The sequence below is a fragment of the Aotus nancymaae genome, unplaced genomic scaffold (assembly GCF_030222135.1).
Source record: "Aotus nancymaae isolate 86718 unplaced genomic scaffold, 86718_ANA_hifiasm-v0.15.2.pri h1tg000022l_1, whole genome shotgun sequence".
Taxonomy (NCBI): Eukaryota; Metazoa; Chordata; class Mammalia; order Primates; family Aotidae; genus Aotus; species Aotus nancymaae.
In genome coordinates, this window is record NW_026988435.1 from 42,063,130 (window position 1) to 42,078,804 (window position 15,675).

General features: G+C 45.6%; 1 pseudogene; it reads right to left on the reverse strand.

Moving 5' to 3' along the window:
• Positions 1-520: 520 nt before the first annotated feature.
• LOC105712363 (poly(rC)-binding protein 2-like) lies at positions 521-15,610 on the reverse strand (annotated as a pseudogene).
• Between the last annotated feature and the right edge of the window lie 65 nt (positions 15,611-15,675).

The window sequence follows — 15,675 nt, forward strand, 5'->3', positions numbered from 1 at the left end:
ATTCTATTTTCTCCTTGTTGTTTGCCTTGTTAGGTTTTGGACTTACTTAGGACTTGTTACCCCTTTCTTCTCTCTTTTGGAATGAGAATGTCTGCCCTATGCCGGCCCCGCGATTGTATTTGGGAGCACATAACCTGCTTATTTTCATAGGCTCAGATGTGCTTCAAGATGAATCCTACTGAGTCTCACCCACATCTGATTTAGATGATATGTAGATGAGACTTTGGACTTAGACTTTTGAGTTAAGGCTGGAATTATTTAAGACTTTTGGGGTTACTGGGATGGAATGAATGCATTTTGCCTATGAGAAACACATGAATTTTGGGAGGCCTGGATTTAGTATAGATCCCTTAAGGGCTCTGTCCCACAAGACTGTCCCCATTTCAGGTATCAGTCACAAGTCGGAGCCTCCCAAACTTCTGACCAACCAGCTATCAGTCGTGGGTGACCACAACCCCTTCCTTGGCTCAGACAATTTGCTAAAAACAGTTCACAAAACTCACAAAAAGGAAACATTTGCCTATGTTTACCAGTTTATTATAAAAGATACAAGTCAGGAACAGCCAGATGGGAGAGGTGCAGAAGGCAAGGTGTTGGGGAGCAGTGCAGAGCTCCCGCGCCCTTTATGGGTGCACCACCAACCCAGCGCCTCCATGTGTTCACCAACTGAGATCTCCAAATCCCATCTTTCAGGTATTCTTATGGAAGCTTCACCACACAGGCATGAACAACTATTAACTCAATCTCCAGTCTCTCCCTTCTCCCCAAAGGACGGGGATTGAAGATAAAAGTTCGAATCTTCTCATCATAGCTCGGTCTTTCTGGTGACCACCCCAATCCTAAAGCTATCCAGGAGCCCACCAAGAGTCACCTCATTAGATCAAAAGAGGCTCCTATCACCCAGGCAAATCAAAGGGACTTAGAAGCTCTGTGTCAGGAGCTGGCATCAGAGGCCAAATGCTAGGACAGGAGAGGCTCCTAGCACCCTTACTATTCAGGAAATCATAGAGGTCTTAGTAGGTCTGTGTCAGGAGCCGGGGATGAAGACCACATGTATATTTCTTATGATGTCCAAAATCACAAAATACCTCCAGGCAGGAAACCCACAGATCACCGTTCTTAGCAAATGCTGTAGCAGTTTCACGAGTAAACTCTTCACAAATTTTGCCTTGTCTTTGCAATGCCCTGAAATGACTGTCTTTAATCATTTTGTCCATTTTTTACTTACTTTCTGCCAGGGGCAATCCCTTGATTTCCTCATACTACCAATACCAGAAGTAGACACCCCAGGTTTTCCTCCATCTAGACCAGGAAGCCACTCAAAGGAGTCAAGCTGCAAAGTACCAGGAATCAGCTTTCTATTCCTACAGGCTCACCGTGCCTGCTGTGGGAGCATCCGTTGGTAGCACAGAGTTCCAGTTAGGAGGCTTTCAGCAGCAGGTCCCAGGAAGCAATGAAAGAGATACGTTGTCAAGTAAGTGAAAATTCCTGTGCAGTTTGGGCCAGATATTCATGGCATTCTTCAGAACAGCAGTTCTGGGGGTTGCCACTGGATCTATCTCACTGTGCTGTCTTGGTCCTCAAGCCCTCGTGGTAGTGAGAGGTCTGTCAGTAGCTTCCAGACTCCAGGCTTCCTCACTTACATCCAAAGAGAAGGAACCTCTCTTTTTCAGCCATTAAACAAAAGCCTTGGGCTTCCCTCTGCTTGGACTGATAGGCTCACTCCTGAATTCATCACTGCGGCCCAAGGAATTCAATGTGCACACTGGCTTTTGCTGCTCAGGATTGAGCCCACTCAAACCCCGTAACTAGGAACATCTGAGTCCTGTTGGGAGGTGGGAACGGCTGCATGGAGGCTGAGGAGATGGCCTGGGAGGCCTGCTCCAGGGCACAAGAGTGAAGGAGCCCTGATCTCACTCCTAACTGCAGCAGATGGCTCGGGCTAACCTAACGAAATTCCAAGCACTGGGTGGCTGAAACAACAGATAATTATTTTTTCATAATTCTGGAGGCTGGAATTCTAGAATCAAAGGGCTGGTTTATGGTGAGGCCTCTCTTCTCACTGTGACCTCACGTAGCGTTTTCTCTGGGTGCCTGCAGAGAAAGAGCTCCAGTGTCTCTTCTTCTTCTTCTAAGGATATCAGTCCTGTTGGATTAGGGCCCCACCCACCCTTATGACCTCATGTAACCTCAGTTACCTCTTTACAGGCCTTTCTTTCAAATACAGTCACAGTGGGTGTGGTGGGGGACATAATTCAGCCCACAACACCAGAAAAGGGGCAAAGCTTTGCACCACCGCCTGCCCTCCTCAGTTCTATCCAGCAGAGCTGCAGAAAGATCTGTGACAAGACTGAACTCCAACCCAAAGGTTCTGCATTGGCCCTGGCAGGAAAGCAGAGAAGGGAGAGTCACAGACCCCAGCAGTTCTATTTCATATCCCACCCAGCTGAGATGGAAGACTTGCAAAAATAAATGTCTCACTGGTAATGAAAGGATCAGGAGAGTGGTTGTGTGCTATGACGCAAATGCAGTGGCCACATCCCAAGAACTGTGCTTTTAAGCTCCAAAGCAACCAGAGTCAAGGAAAAATGGTCGTTGAAAATGAAAAATAAAACCATGTCTAAAAAAGTAACCAGACTCAGTGCACTGCCTTACTCCTGTAATCCCAGTGCAGAGGCAGGAGGGTCACATAAGGCCGGGGTTTCCAGACCATCCCGAGTAACATAGTAAGACCCTCTCTCTACAAAACATATTTAAATATTAACCACGTGTGGTGATGTGTGCCTGTAGTTCCAGCTACTTGGGAAGCTGAGGCAGGAGGATTGCTTGAGCTCGGGAGGTTGAGGCTACAGTGAGCCATGATTGTGCCACTGTACTCCAGCCTGGGTGACAGAGGGAGACCCTGTCTATAAAATACAAAAAGTAAAGAATAAAGAATGACCCAATACTGAACCCAGGGAAGAGGAAGTCATAAATATGATTAGATTTTCCCTCCTACAATGCGGTGATGTGTTAGCCCCAAGGACTGCTCTCCACACCATGGAAGCATGGATCCCGAATAGTCCCCACCCCCTCTGTTGGCATCTTCCTCCCCATTCTCCCCAAGTGCCGAATGAAGGATTCATCCTTCCCTGGCTGCAGAAATCTCTCCACACCTCCTTTTCCAGGCCTGCCCTTCAGGACAATAGTTCTTCCTCCTCGACACGTCACCATCCTGCTGTCCACACAGCTCCCGGCCTCCCAGAGGCCGCAGGGAACAGAACTGTCACCCTGACAGATGTCCATCAACAGGAGCCACTGTGGCTGGAGACCTCCAAGCCAAGTAGTGTAGATTCTCACTATTCCTAGTAGTGACCGTGTAGAAGTCGCCATGAACACTGAATTAGGAAACCCTGAACCTCTGCTCCACAGGGGAATATGTGCATTTATTCAGCAACACATATCTCACAGAGTCAATATTAAATCCTAAAGACAACTCACTCAAGTAGATTCTATTTTCTTTATTTTACAAGAGGAAAAAAAATGAGGTTCAGAAGAGTTAAGTGACTTGGCAGAAGCTGCCCCACTAACAGGTGCCAGAGTTAGGATTCAACCCTGTCCAACCCCGTCCACCCACAGGCCTTCTATGTATGAGGCTGAAACAAAGGGGCAGAGTACGGCCTGCTTCAACCACAGGCGGGAACATGCATATTGGGCGTCTCAGAATTTTCACTGTTCTGTGTGTGTCTACTCAAATGACCACAAATTGTCTCACAGTATTGATTTGGAGGTTACAAATAAATTTTAGCAAATAGGCAAATTTGCAAATATGGAACGTGCAACTGTACTTCTCCGCCACCATGTCACAGCCTGGACAAAAATCAGCCTTGTCAGGACGGACAATCTGTAAGGGCGGCTGCCCCAACTTTGCTCATTCAAAGCTAGGACCTGGGTATCAGACCCAGGCATCTATCAGGTTGGTTCCTCACTGCTATAGCTTGAATGTCTGTCCCCTTTAAAACTCTTGTTGAAACTTAACCCCAGTATAACGGTATTAGGAGGTGGGGGCCTTAAGAGGTGACTGTCCTCATCAGTGGATTCATCCATTTATGGATTGATGGATTAATGGGTTATCAGGGAGTGGAGAGGTGGCTGTATAAAAAGAGGAACGGACCTGACCAAGCACTCTCAGCCCCCTTTTCATGGGATAACCTGAGCTGCCTTGGGATCTACAGAGTCCCCACCAGCAAGAAGGCTCTCACAGATGCAGCCCCTCAACCTTGGACTCCCCAGTCTCCAGAACTGTAAAAAATCAATTGTTTTCATAAATTACCCAATCTCAGATATTCTGTTATAGCAACAGAAGATAGACTAAGACACTCACTGACCACAAAATGTAAGGACAGAAACTGTCTCTCTCGCCCATCGCTGCCTCCTGAGCAACTGGAAGTAAGTACATGCCAAAGAGTGGACAGAGGAAAATGAAGTATCCAAGTCTCTAACTCGGAACTTTAATCTTTGTTATAAAGATTAACAGATTTGATGAGCATACCTGACTGCTCATTTTGAACTGAGATCCAAGAATGAAACAAAGTGGGTCTCCTTTTTGTAATTCATTCTTCTGGAGTTTGTATGAGTCTGTTCTCACACTGCTATAAAGAACTACCTAAGACAGGTTAATTTGTGAAGAAGAGAGATTTAATTGACTCATAGTTCCACAGGCTATACAGGAAGGATGGCTGGGAGGCCTCAAGAAACTTACAATCATGGCGGAAGGAGAAGGGGAAGCAAGCACGTCTGACCACAGTGGAGCAGGGGGCAGAAGTGCTGCATACTTTCAACCAACCAGATCTCACGAGAATTCATTTACTATCATCAGAGCAGCAAGAGGAAGTCTGCCCCGTGATCCAATCACCTCCCACCAGGTCCCTCCTTTAACACCTAGAGATTACAATTCCATATGACGTTTGGGTGTGGACAGAGCCAAAGCGTATCAGTCTTTTCCCCCGAACTATGTAAGTAATCCACTCTCAATATTGAAAACTTTTTTTAAAAGTAAGAGCAAAAATCTACCAGAGCTTTTTTAAACTTCTGACTTTTTATAAGATAACCTTTTCCTCCTGTTTAATGAGTTCCCTACCACCTAAAACAATGACTAAAATTTAAGCAAACATTCTTTTTTTTTTTGCCCACAGCATTTGCAGTGGTGACTGAGGCCTGTTTTCCTCATAAACCCCTGAATCCCCATGCCACCCTCTGGCATTCCCTGACCCATGCCACAGAAACAGATGACACCCCAAAGTCTGGAGAACAGGAGTTAAACTCTGGGCACTTAGAGTCCCAATATGTGAGGTCTTGGTCTACACAGAAAGATAAGAAATACATGATCAGTCTGAATCAGTTCTTCCTGTCCCCAGAGATGGGATTAAAGGGTATCTGGACAAAGAATGGGGAGGCAAAGAGCATAGATGTGTTGTTGGGGTCCCTGAGAGCACCCCACTTTGGAAGCCAAGACTAGGCAGAGGGTGAGATCATAGAATCCCATGATCAGAGGAGAGAGCCCTGCAAAGTGTCTGACCCCAGAATTTGCACCAGACATGCTTATAAGTGAACTATACAAGAAATAGCATGGGCTCCCTGCAGTGGGAGCAGAAGAAATACTTTCTTGTGGTGTCAGGAAGCTGAGCCTGAAATGGTCCTCACGGTCCCTGGAGACAGCAAGCCAAGCACCCTGAAGGCATCCCTACGTGGTGGAAACAGCCTCCAGAGGCCCCTGAGGTCAGCACTTGGAGAACATGGATCGGTCACCACACGAGTGGCACGGTCACAAGGCTGTGGCCAGACGCCAGCATGAAAGGTTGAAAACGAGCCCTCCCACTGTGGCTTCCTCAAGGCTATGGCCCTAGGTCAGTCCCTGCCATGGGAACACACCCAGAGAAAGGGGCTATTTCTCAACTGGCAGAATCTATTCCTGTCATGGTGCAACATGAGCCCAATAGAGAAGCTAAAATTCAGTTACAGAAAAAGAAAGCACATGTATAAGCCCTCGGATCTAGGGGCTGGGATCTGTACCCACTACTCACACATCCAGATACATGACCTTTCTTTTCAGAGATGGTGCCCTCCTTAGACACAGTGTGTTCTGATAGTTCTGATTCCTACTTGCTGATAAATTCCTGAAAATCCCCAAGTGCTGGGGCTAAAATTCTGCTTCTAAACTGTGGGAATCCCTGGCCTTGTTTTCTTTTCTCATGTTCTCCCATGAGTCAGCGTTTTGTTTAAGGCCCTTACTCCCAACTGTAGAGAGCCCTTACCTTTGCTTGGGGGCACATGCAAGGCAAAGTCTTCTAAGGCTGAGGGCTTTTTTTGTCTTTGTTTTTAGAGTTGAGGTCTTGTTCTGTCTGCCAGGCTGGAGTACAGTAGCGTGGTCATAGCTCACTGCTTCAAATTCCTGGACTCAAGCCATTCTCCTGCCTCAGTCTCCCGAGTAGCTAGGACTACAGGCACACACCACTACACCCAGCTAATTTTTTTATTTTAAAAGAAAATTTTAGGTGGCTCACACCTGTAATCCCAGCACTTTGGGAGGCCGATGTGGGTGGACCACTTGAGGTCATGAGTTTGAGACCAGCCTGGCCAACATGCCGAAACCCCATCTCTACTAAAAATACAAAAATCAGCTGGGTGTGGTGGCACGAGCCTGTAGTCCCAGCTACTCAGGAGGCTGAGGCAGAAGAATTGCTTGAACCCAGGAGGTAGAGGTTGCAGTGAGCCGAGATTGCACCACTGCACTCCAGCCTGGGTGACAGAGCGAGACTCTGTCTCAAAAAATAAAATAAATAAAATTCTCTATGATGGGGCTGAAAAAAGGTGATTGGCTATTTAGGAGGATCTGGCAGAAGGACAAGAGACAGGACAGCAGCTTCAAGGACTAGCAAGGTAGAAAGAAGGTTGGGGGTTTCTAGAACAGGAAAGAAGAAAGAGCATGTTGGCTGATGAAGGACAGAGTCCCATGGAGAGAAACAGAATGAAGATTCAGTCAAAAATCTAAACAGATCATGAATTAAAAAGCAGAAATGCTTTTGGGGTTATAAACAACATCTACAATTGCTGAAGTAATAAGGATTTCATATCTCAAAAGTCCAACTATTTCTGCGAAGTTGCAATAATAATTGCACGTTTTAATCCTTTAAAGCTCACTGTGGCTATGAGCATTCAGATGTAAATGACTGCATTTCCTTTGGAATAAGTACCCTTTGAGCTATTTTGGTATCAGTCATGTTTCATATGGGTTTCACAATGTATGGACATAAATATATGAACAATCTCCCAGTTCCTATTAAGAGATTGAACAGATGGCCAAGTTATTAATATGTGGCTTAAACCCAGCGCTCAGACGTCTGAGAACACGCATTGGATTCCAGAGACGTCACAGCAATGCTCAGCAGGCTGGCAGCCACATGGCGGCCCAAGAAGCAGGTTGCTTGTTATAAACATCAAAGGCCCACATCTGACCCAATGGAGACACCTCCATTCAGAGTACTTGCAAGGCAAGATCAATGTGTGAGAGCTCAGAGTCCAGCAGTGGCCTCTGGCCGGTCAGAAGGCCCTGGAGGTGCCCAAGCCCAGCCTGGCCTATGGACCCCACCACAGGCCAGCTCTGGCTCAGTCCCCAGAGCTTAAGCCTAACAGACAGGGTGGGCCGTGGTGTCTGCGCCTCCTAGGGCCCCTGCCAGGCCCAGCATCTCCTGAAGTTGGAGGCATTCTGGAGCCAAAGAGAGAAGCCCAACCTCTTCTGGGGTGAGGTAAGAAACCAACCTGGACTGCCAGAACTGCCAGGCCTGCCTGAAGGCAGGGGCTTTTCTTGGCTGGATGGGCTGGCGCTAAGTGTCAGCCAGGCTTAGCAGGTGGAGCTGTCTGGAGTGTAAGGTGAGGCAGCGGGTGGACACTGCATGCCTCAGTCAGAGAAACTGACACTCCCAGAAGACGGGCTTCCAAGTACCGTTTTGCTGTCTAAAGCACAGTTCTGCGGCCAGTTCTCCAACTTTTGGTGTATCTTACTCTTAGCAAAACAACTGCCAAACTCCTTAGTCTGATGTGCTCTGAGCCACAGCCCAAACGACCTTAATTTCCTTTCCAGTACTACGTGAGCATAGAACTTAAAGCCTTGCTCTACCAAGCCTCCCGCCCACAGTTTTGAAATCAACACAGCAGGAAACAAGTTCTGGACAAAGTCTTTTGAATTCAGGTAAGGAGTGTCCAGAGAGCCAGGTACGAAGTCCACAGACCCTGTAATCAGAACACAACCACAGGGCTTGGAAAGATCACAACTCAACAACCTCATCTAACGCCAGGCTGGTTGGCCGGGTGCAAACTGGGCTGGCCGACGTCTGGCCCTCTGTGCTGAACCCATCCACAGTGACTTCAGATGCAGCAATTCGTGATGCCGGTATCTGCTGAGGCAGGGAATCAGGTTCTTTTGGGCCATTTCCCTCCCTGCAAGGTTGATTCCTCCAAGAGCCCTAATGTTTCTGTTCTTTCTGGGTGATTCTAGCTGTGAGGGTCCCAGAACCCTGGCATCCCCTGTGCCATCAGGGCCAGTGGGGACTCCATGTGCCCACAGGTGGTTTTCCAAGCCAACATCTGCTGCCATGATTCCTAGAGGGTCCGACTGGCCTCAGGCAAGGTCAAATCAACCAGCTGGCCCTGCAAACTCTAAACACAGCGCTGAGTCTGAATCCACTTCTTTCTTAACGTCCATGAGACTTGGTGTCCTCGTTTGAACAGGCCTCGCCTCTGGGCCTGTCTCAAGATGACACTGAATGACAGTGGAATGCACCATCACAACATGCCACTTTGGCACAAGGAGTATTCTGACCCAAAGGAACTTAGAAAAACCACAGGTCTCAGAAGGGCACTCTGACCTCAACCCCTCCCACTTACCACTTTTTTTTCCCCTAGAGGAAATAAAACTCCCATGTGAAAGGTACCCTCCAGTTAACAAGAGGAAAGGATCAGTCTTATCACCAGAGATGGGGAGTCAAAGCCCCAGAGAATTCTGTACAAACAGACTTTGTGAAATAACTCTGACCTTTAGTTTCCCCACATATCTTAGTTATTTCTCACAACTGCCTCTCTCTGTTCAACCCAGTAGCTAAGCACTTGGGTCTTGCCACGTCTTTGGGTCTTCATTTTCCTCTGGGGACTCCCATGTATGTGTAAAAATCTGTGTGCTTTCCTCATGTTAATCCTTGTGCCAATCTGATTTCAAGGCCCAGCCAGGGACCCTAAGAGGATAAAAGTAAAGTTTCGCCTCCCCAACAATAAGAAACGGCAAATCTAAAACTGTCTAGACACAGCGTCTAGTGCACTGCAGGGAATTAAAGAGCATCAGTTTCCTTCTCTTCCGGTTCATCACAGCAGCCCCTTTTTAGGATGGTGGCCTCCACCATGGCAATGAAGAGGAAGGAGAGAGAGGTTTTGTTTCTATTGTTTATCCTTTTTCCAAATAAGTAAAACTGACATTTCTGGCTTTTAAAATTATCATTTCCTACAAGTAACTACACTGAATTGGCTCATTGAAAACCTTTCATGTGCCCTTATAGATTTATTATAATGAAACCAAAGACAACACAAATAAATCTGCCGATAACCCTGGATTACTTTTACTGTGTTAACAGTAATCAAAATGATTGCACTTTCATCTCCCCTCGTTTCCTTTTCTAAGGTGTTAATGAGGGGTGACATTGCTCTAGAATTCCACTAAAGATAAAATACAGTTTACAGATTATGCCGAGACAGGCCTTCTATTTGGGGTTAATGGAGTTTATTTGGCAGCACCAGATTGTTCTTGAGTTAAAGAGGTCACCAAATAGGGGCTGGTGATATTTTTATGTTCAAAATTTTTGTGGTAATTGTATTTAATGTGATAGGAGCGGACCACAAATTGCATAACCAGTACTGAGGTATTCTAAAGTCAGATTATTAAATCAAGAAGCTATCCAGAATTAGATGACATGGCATGCAAATTGAGTTCCTTCTGCCACCAAAGGCTCTCAACCCAGTGTCATCTAGCTAAGCTTTTCTTGAAGCTTGATATATCAAGAGTGTTCCAATGCTGGACTCATTTCTCTACCCCAAACCTGGAATTCCAGGCAGTCATCAGTGCTCTCCTTTTCTTTCTCCTTTCATTTTTCTCTACATCCTCCTTCTCTCTGACCCTCTCCCATCCCAAATTAAGACTGCAAGACTTGGCCAAGCCTGGTGGCTCATACCTTGTAATCACAGCACTTTGGGAGGCCGAAGTGAGAAGATCACTTGACGCCAGGAGTTTGAGACCAGCCTGGGCAGCATAGTGAGACCCCATCAGCATGGTGGCATACCTGAAGTCCTAGCTACTCAGGAGGCGAAGGCAGGAGGATCACTGGAGTCCAAGAGTTCAAGGCTGCAATGAGCTACAATGGTGCCATGGCACTCCAGCCTTGGCAACAGAAACTCTGTCTTTAATAATAATAAAATAAAAATTAAAAGACTGCAAGACAAACACAATTCAGATAAGTCTCTATTGGCAAAACAAGAGAGAAATCGGAACATTTGTCTCGGTTCATTTTGTGCTTCTGTAACAGAATACTTGAGACTGGGTAATTTATCATGAATGGAATTCTGCATACATGTCCTGGCTCATATTACAGAACGAAGTTGAAATGTATTAAAATCCCACCGTTACATTTTCATAATAAACAGAAAAATTCACAAGCCAAAAAACAAAAACAGGGAGGGACAGGTGCAGTGATCCCAGCACTTTGGATGGCTGAGGTAGGCGGATCACTTAAGACCAGCCTGGGCAACATAGTGAAACCCTGTGTCTACGAAAAATACAAAAATTAGCTGGGTGTGGCAGCCTGCACCTGTGGTCCCAGCTACTTGGGGGTCTGAGGTGGCCTCTCAGATCGCTTGAGCCTGAGCGATCAAGGCTGCAGTGAGCCATGTTTGCCCACCTGTACTCCAGCCTGGGTAAAAGACCAAGACCCTGTCTCAAAATACAAACAAAAACAACAACAAAAAAAAAACAGGGAGAAGCTTATATTGCTAAATATAATCTCAGCATCAATAGTGGAACAGAAAAGGAATTAAACACCTTAGGATGGACAGGTTGGCGTGGTGGCACACGCCTGTAATCCCAGCACTTGGGAAAGTCGACGTGGGAGGATCGCTTGAGCTCAGGAATTCAAGACTAGCCTGGGCAACAGAGTGAGATTCCACCTCATTTTTTAAAAAATAAAAAATAAAGGAGTGGATGATAGTGTGTAAAAAACAAAAATTTACAAACTATTTAAAACCTGGCTTCACTGCCTGTTCAGAAATTACACAGATGGATGGTGGGTGGTGAACGACAGAAAGGGGTTACCACAGGTGAATCTGCGTTGTTCCAGCTGTTCCCCATGCCACTCATCTCTAAGGAGAACCTGACACTGATTAGCCAATGAGCCAGACAAATACTGGCAGATCCAGTGATGGTAACCTATCAGGAGATCCTTCCACTGGGTTCACAATTTTGATCTATGCTCCAGACATCTGATAGATCTCATTGATTCCGGCGCCTTGATGCCCAATTATGCAGCCGATGATATCATTTGGAATGGTGAATTTATGAGAAGTGGTCTGAGCAGTGCTTCCAAACCTGCACCCATGCATTGTGGGAAAACCAGATTGTTGCACTGTCAACTGATGCAGCCTGGTCAACTCTAGAAGTGGTCCCTCCAGGTCACAGTTAAGGTACATGAACAAAGTGGTATGGTGAAAGCTCACAACGTTGCCGCCTGTGCTATACCTGTCCTGATCACCTGCAAAGATGACAGAATTGGACAGCTTGGGCCAATATGGGATGGCCATACACTTGGGGGAGACTCCAACATGACCACACGGACCTGTCTGACACACTCAATGATGGACTGCAGAATGCCTGCGATAGTGTGATGGCTCACTTAGCAGCACTGGGGAGCAAATCCCCTGCCTTTGGACCTGAGCCGTGTACTTTCTCATATTGGAGCCACTTTTTCCAATGAGCCACACTAACTAGCAGGGACCACCAGCCTCAGGGTGACTGGGGGTGGGGGCCTACTGGCAGCTGTGCTATTGGTCACAGAGCTACTGCTATCCTCTTCCAATCTGGCTTTGAAGACGGCACTAGTGGGTCCAGGAAAGGTGATAATTCTCTCAGGACAACTCCCTTCATGAATCAGTGGTGCTGATACATGCACCCTCTCCTCATGCATCTTAACTGATGCTCCTTTCTGATGATACTGCCAACTTCCTTTCCATCATAAGTAGCCACGTGGTGAAAGTGACATTTAATCCAACTTCAATCACACTGGTGTCCATATCAAGCAGTGCTATGGGGAGCTGGACTTGGGAGTCATTAAGTCTTTCTAATAACTTAGCTAAAACACAAATACATACACTGTACAGCTGTACAGAAATATTTTTTCTTTATATTCTATAAGCTTTTTTCTATTCAAAAGTTTTGTTTTTCGCTTTTTATTTTTGTTAAAAACTAAGATACAGCACACACATTAGCCTAGGCCTATACAGGGTCAGAATCATCAATATCACTGTCTTCCACCTCCACATCTTGCCCCACTGGAGGGTCTTCAGGGACCGTAACATGCAAGGAGCTGTCACCTCCTGCGATGACAATGCCTGCTTCTGGATACCTCCAGGAGGGCCTGCCTGAGGCTGTTTTACAGTTTGTTTTTTATTATAAGGAATACACTCTAAAATAGCAATAGATAGGATGTACATAAACCAGTAGCATAGTCATTATTATAAGTATTATGTACTGTTCATAATTGTATGTGCTGGACCTTTATCTAAGTGGCAGCGCAGTAGGCGTGTTTTCACCAGCAACACCAAACACGAGTAACACGTGAGCTCCGAGCTGAGGATGGCTACCATAGCTAGCCTAGGCGACTGGAATTTTTCAGTTCCATATGATCTGAGACCCCTGTCTACATGTGGTGCATGACTGTACATATCCTACCGGTTCTCTCTGGACAGCTCTAGTACACTGGACACGTACTGCATTATCTATGTCATCTGTTACTTCTCCACTTCTGTCCTGCATCTTAGGACACCATCTCAAGTTAGTCCTCCGCATAATGGCTTTGTATTATATACATACAACTTAGATCACATACTATTTGTTCTGTTATTTTATATAACATTGATTTTAATTTTAAAGTTCAAGTTTTGCTCCTGTTAAAAGCTTTCCTATGAAATTTTTAAATTTTCCTTTCCTGGCTTCGTCATCTTATACATCTCATTATTTAATTTTGGAAAAAGCAGGGGTTCCTGACTTTTAAAAAATGGCTGTTTCCTACAATCATGTTTTTCAACAGAATGCTCTTCTGCATTTTAATGCTGTTTCTATCCTTCGTATTGCTAGTCTTCTTCAGGTACTCTCCTTTGAATGGGAAACCTACCCAGGCCTGATGTCTGCACAGGCTAGACTCGAACTCCCGGGCTCAAGCAATCCTCCTGCCCCCCGCACCCCAGGTAGCTGGGACTCCGGGCATGCACCACTGTGCCTGGCTTGCTATTTGGCCCTAACATGGCTCTGCTGCACTCACGGCCAACCTCCTGCACCTACTGCCTGCTTCTTATCACAAGAAGAGGTTTACTTCCAGTCTGAAGCAATTGTGATTCTTTTGTTATCAAAATTATGGAAAACTACAATGCCCAGAGTTATCTGCTTCCAGGGCTCTCCCAGGATTACTGCTGATGAAAAACCTATCCCTCAACTACTTCCACTCCTAGCCATTTGACACTGCTGAGCTCCATGGTTTGCAAGTTAGCAAGAGGAGGTACAAGAAGGAATGAAGATGAGAGCTCCGGCTACCCCCAAAGCAGCTCCCACTCCTTCCTTACCATCACAGTCAGCGTCTTTGAGGTGGGGCATACAAAGGTGCGTCAACATGGAAATACCACCTTACAGTTCTTCAAAAGCATTCTTTTTTTTTTTTTTGAGACGGAGTTTCGCTCTTGTTACCCAGGCTGGAGTGCAATGGCGCGATCTCGGCTCACCACAACCTCCGCCTCCTGGGTTCAGGCAATTCTCCTGCCTCAGCCTCCTGAGTAGCTGCGATTACAGGCACGCGCCACCATGCCCAGCTAATTTTTTTGTATTAGTAGAGACGGGGTTTCACCATGTTGACGAGGATGGTCTCGATCTCTTGACCTCGTGATCCACCCGCCTTGGCCTCCCAAAGTGCTGGGATTACAGGCTTGAGCCACCGCGCCCGGCCTCGAAAGCATTCTTATATCATTCTTCTCTCAATTCAACAAAGCAAGCAAAGAAAATCTCCTGGACCCCACAATTCAACAAAGCAAGCAGATGAAAACCTGGACCCCAAGGGAAGTACAGGGAAGTTTAATGCATTAAATTTAATGTATTAAAATTTCATAATCACCCAGGGAGTATTGTCACTAGTATTATCTGTAATTTACGGCTGAGAAAACTGGTACTCAGGAAGCTTCAAGACATCTGCCCAAAGTCACCTGGCCTGGAAGGGCTGGCCTAGGATTGAACAGAGTCCACTTTTCCAAGATCACTCTTCCTTACTTACCACACTGACCCTCAGCACAAGAAGAGGCTCTAGCTCCAGCTGGGACCAGATTCCAGGTCATATGATGTCACCTCAGGGCTCTGCAAACACATTTCTGAATGAATGCAAATTTTGCAACAAGGGAAATGCTCAGATTTCTGCCTTCAGGATATATTCGTCAACACACCATGCACAAGACTTCCAAAACTTGATTATGTAAAGGAAACCTACACTACTTCAAATCATTACCAAAAACAGTAAATAAACTGGACCTGGAAAATATAAATGGGCAAGTACTCTAAATCTATAAATGATTCAATAACTTAAAAGGCGAAAAAGAAAGCAGAAGAGATAAAAAGCATTTCTTAACTCCACCATTTTAAAATTTATGTCACCAATGCTGTTCAGTTTGTGGTCCTGTGAAGTTGTATGGCTATTTCGGGTTCAGGATTCCATTCACACTCCTACTGATATCAGTATCGTAAGAGAACTGCTGATACTCAGTAGTACTAACCTTGAAAGAGAGCCCTGGGAAAGTCTGGGTGAAGAGGCTGTCAGATATTACTAAAAAGTGAGGACATACACATTTCTGTTTCATTTTTAGTAAATATATAATTTTGTTACCTTGTCATCAATTTTTATCCACAAGACAAAAAAACGGCAGAAATCCTAAAATATCCAGAAACTTTCCACATATTAAGAATCACCAATAGGTCAATAAATAGTTAGACCTACTTAACTAACTATACCTTGCCATGTGAATACAATCTGTTAATATCTGTAGCTTCGAAAAATTTAACTAAAGTTGTGTACATTGGCTCACACCTGTAATCCCAGCACTTTAAGAGGCCAAGGTGAGGGGATCGCTTGTGCCCGGGAGGTCAAGGATGCAGTGAACCATGATAGCACCACTGCACTTCAGCCTGGGCATCAGAGCAAGACCCAGCCTGAAAAAATAAATACATACATACATAAATAAATATATAAAATAAAAATTTAACTACATTACCTTAACATATTCAAATAAAACAACACTCCCACCTAGTGGATAAAAGAAAAATGTCTGGCTTATTTCGGCTGTGAATACCACCAC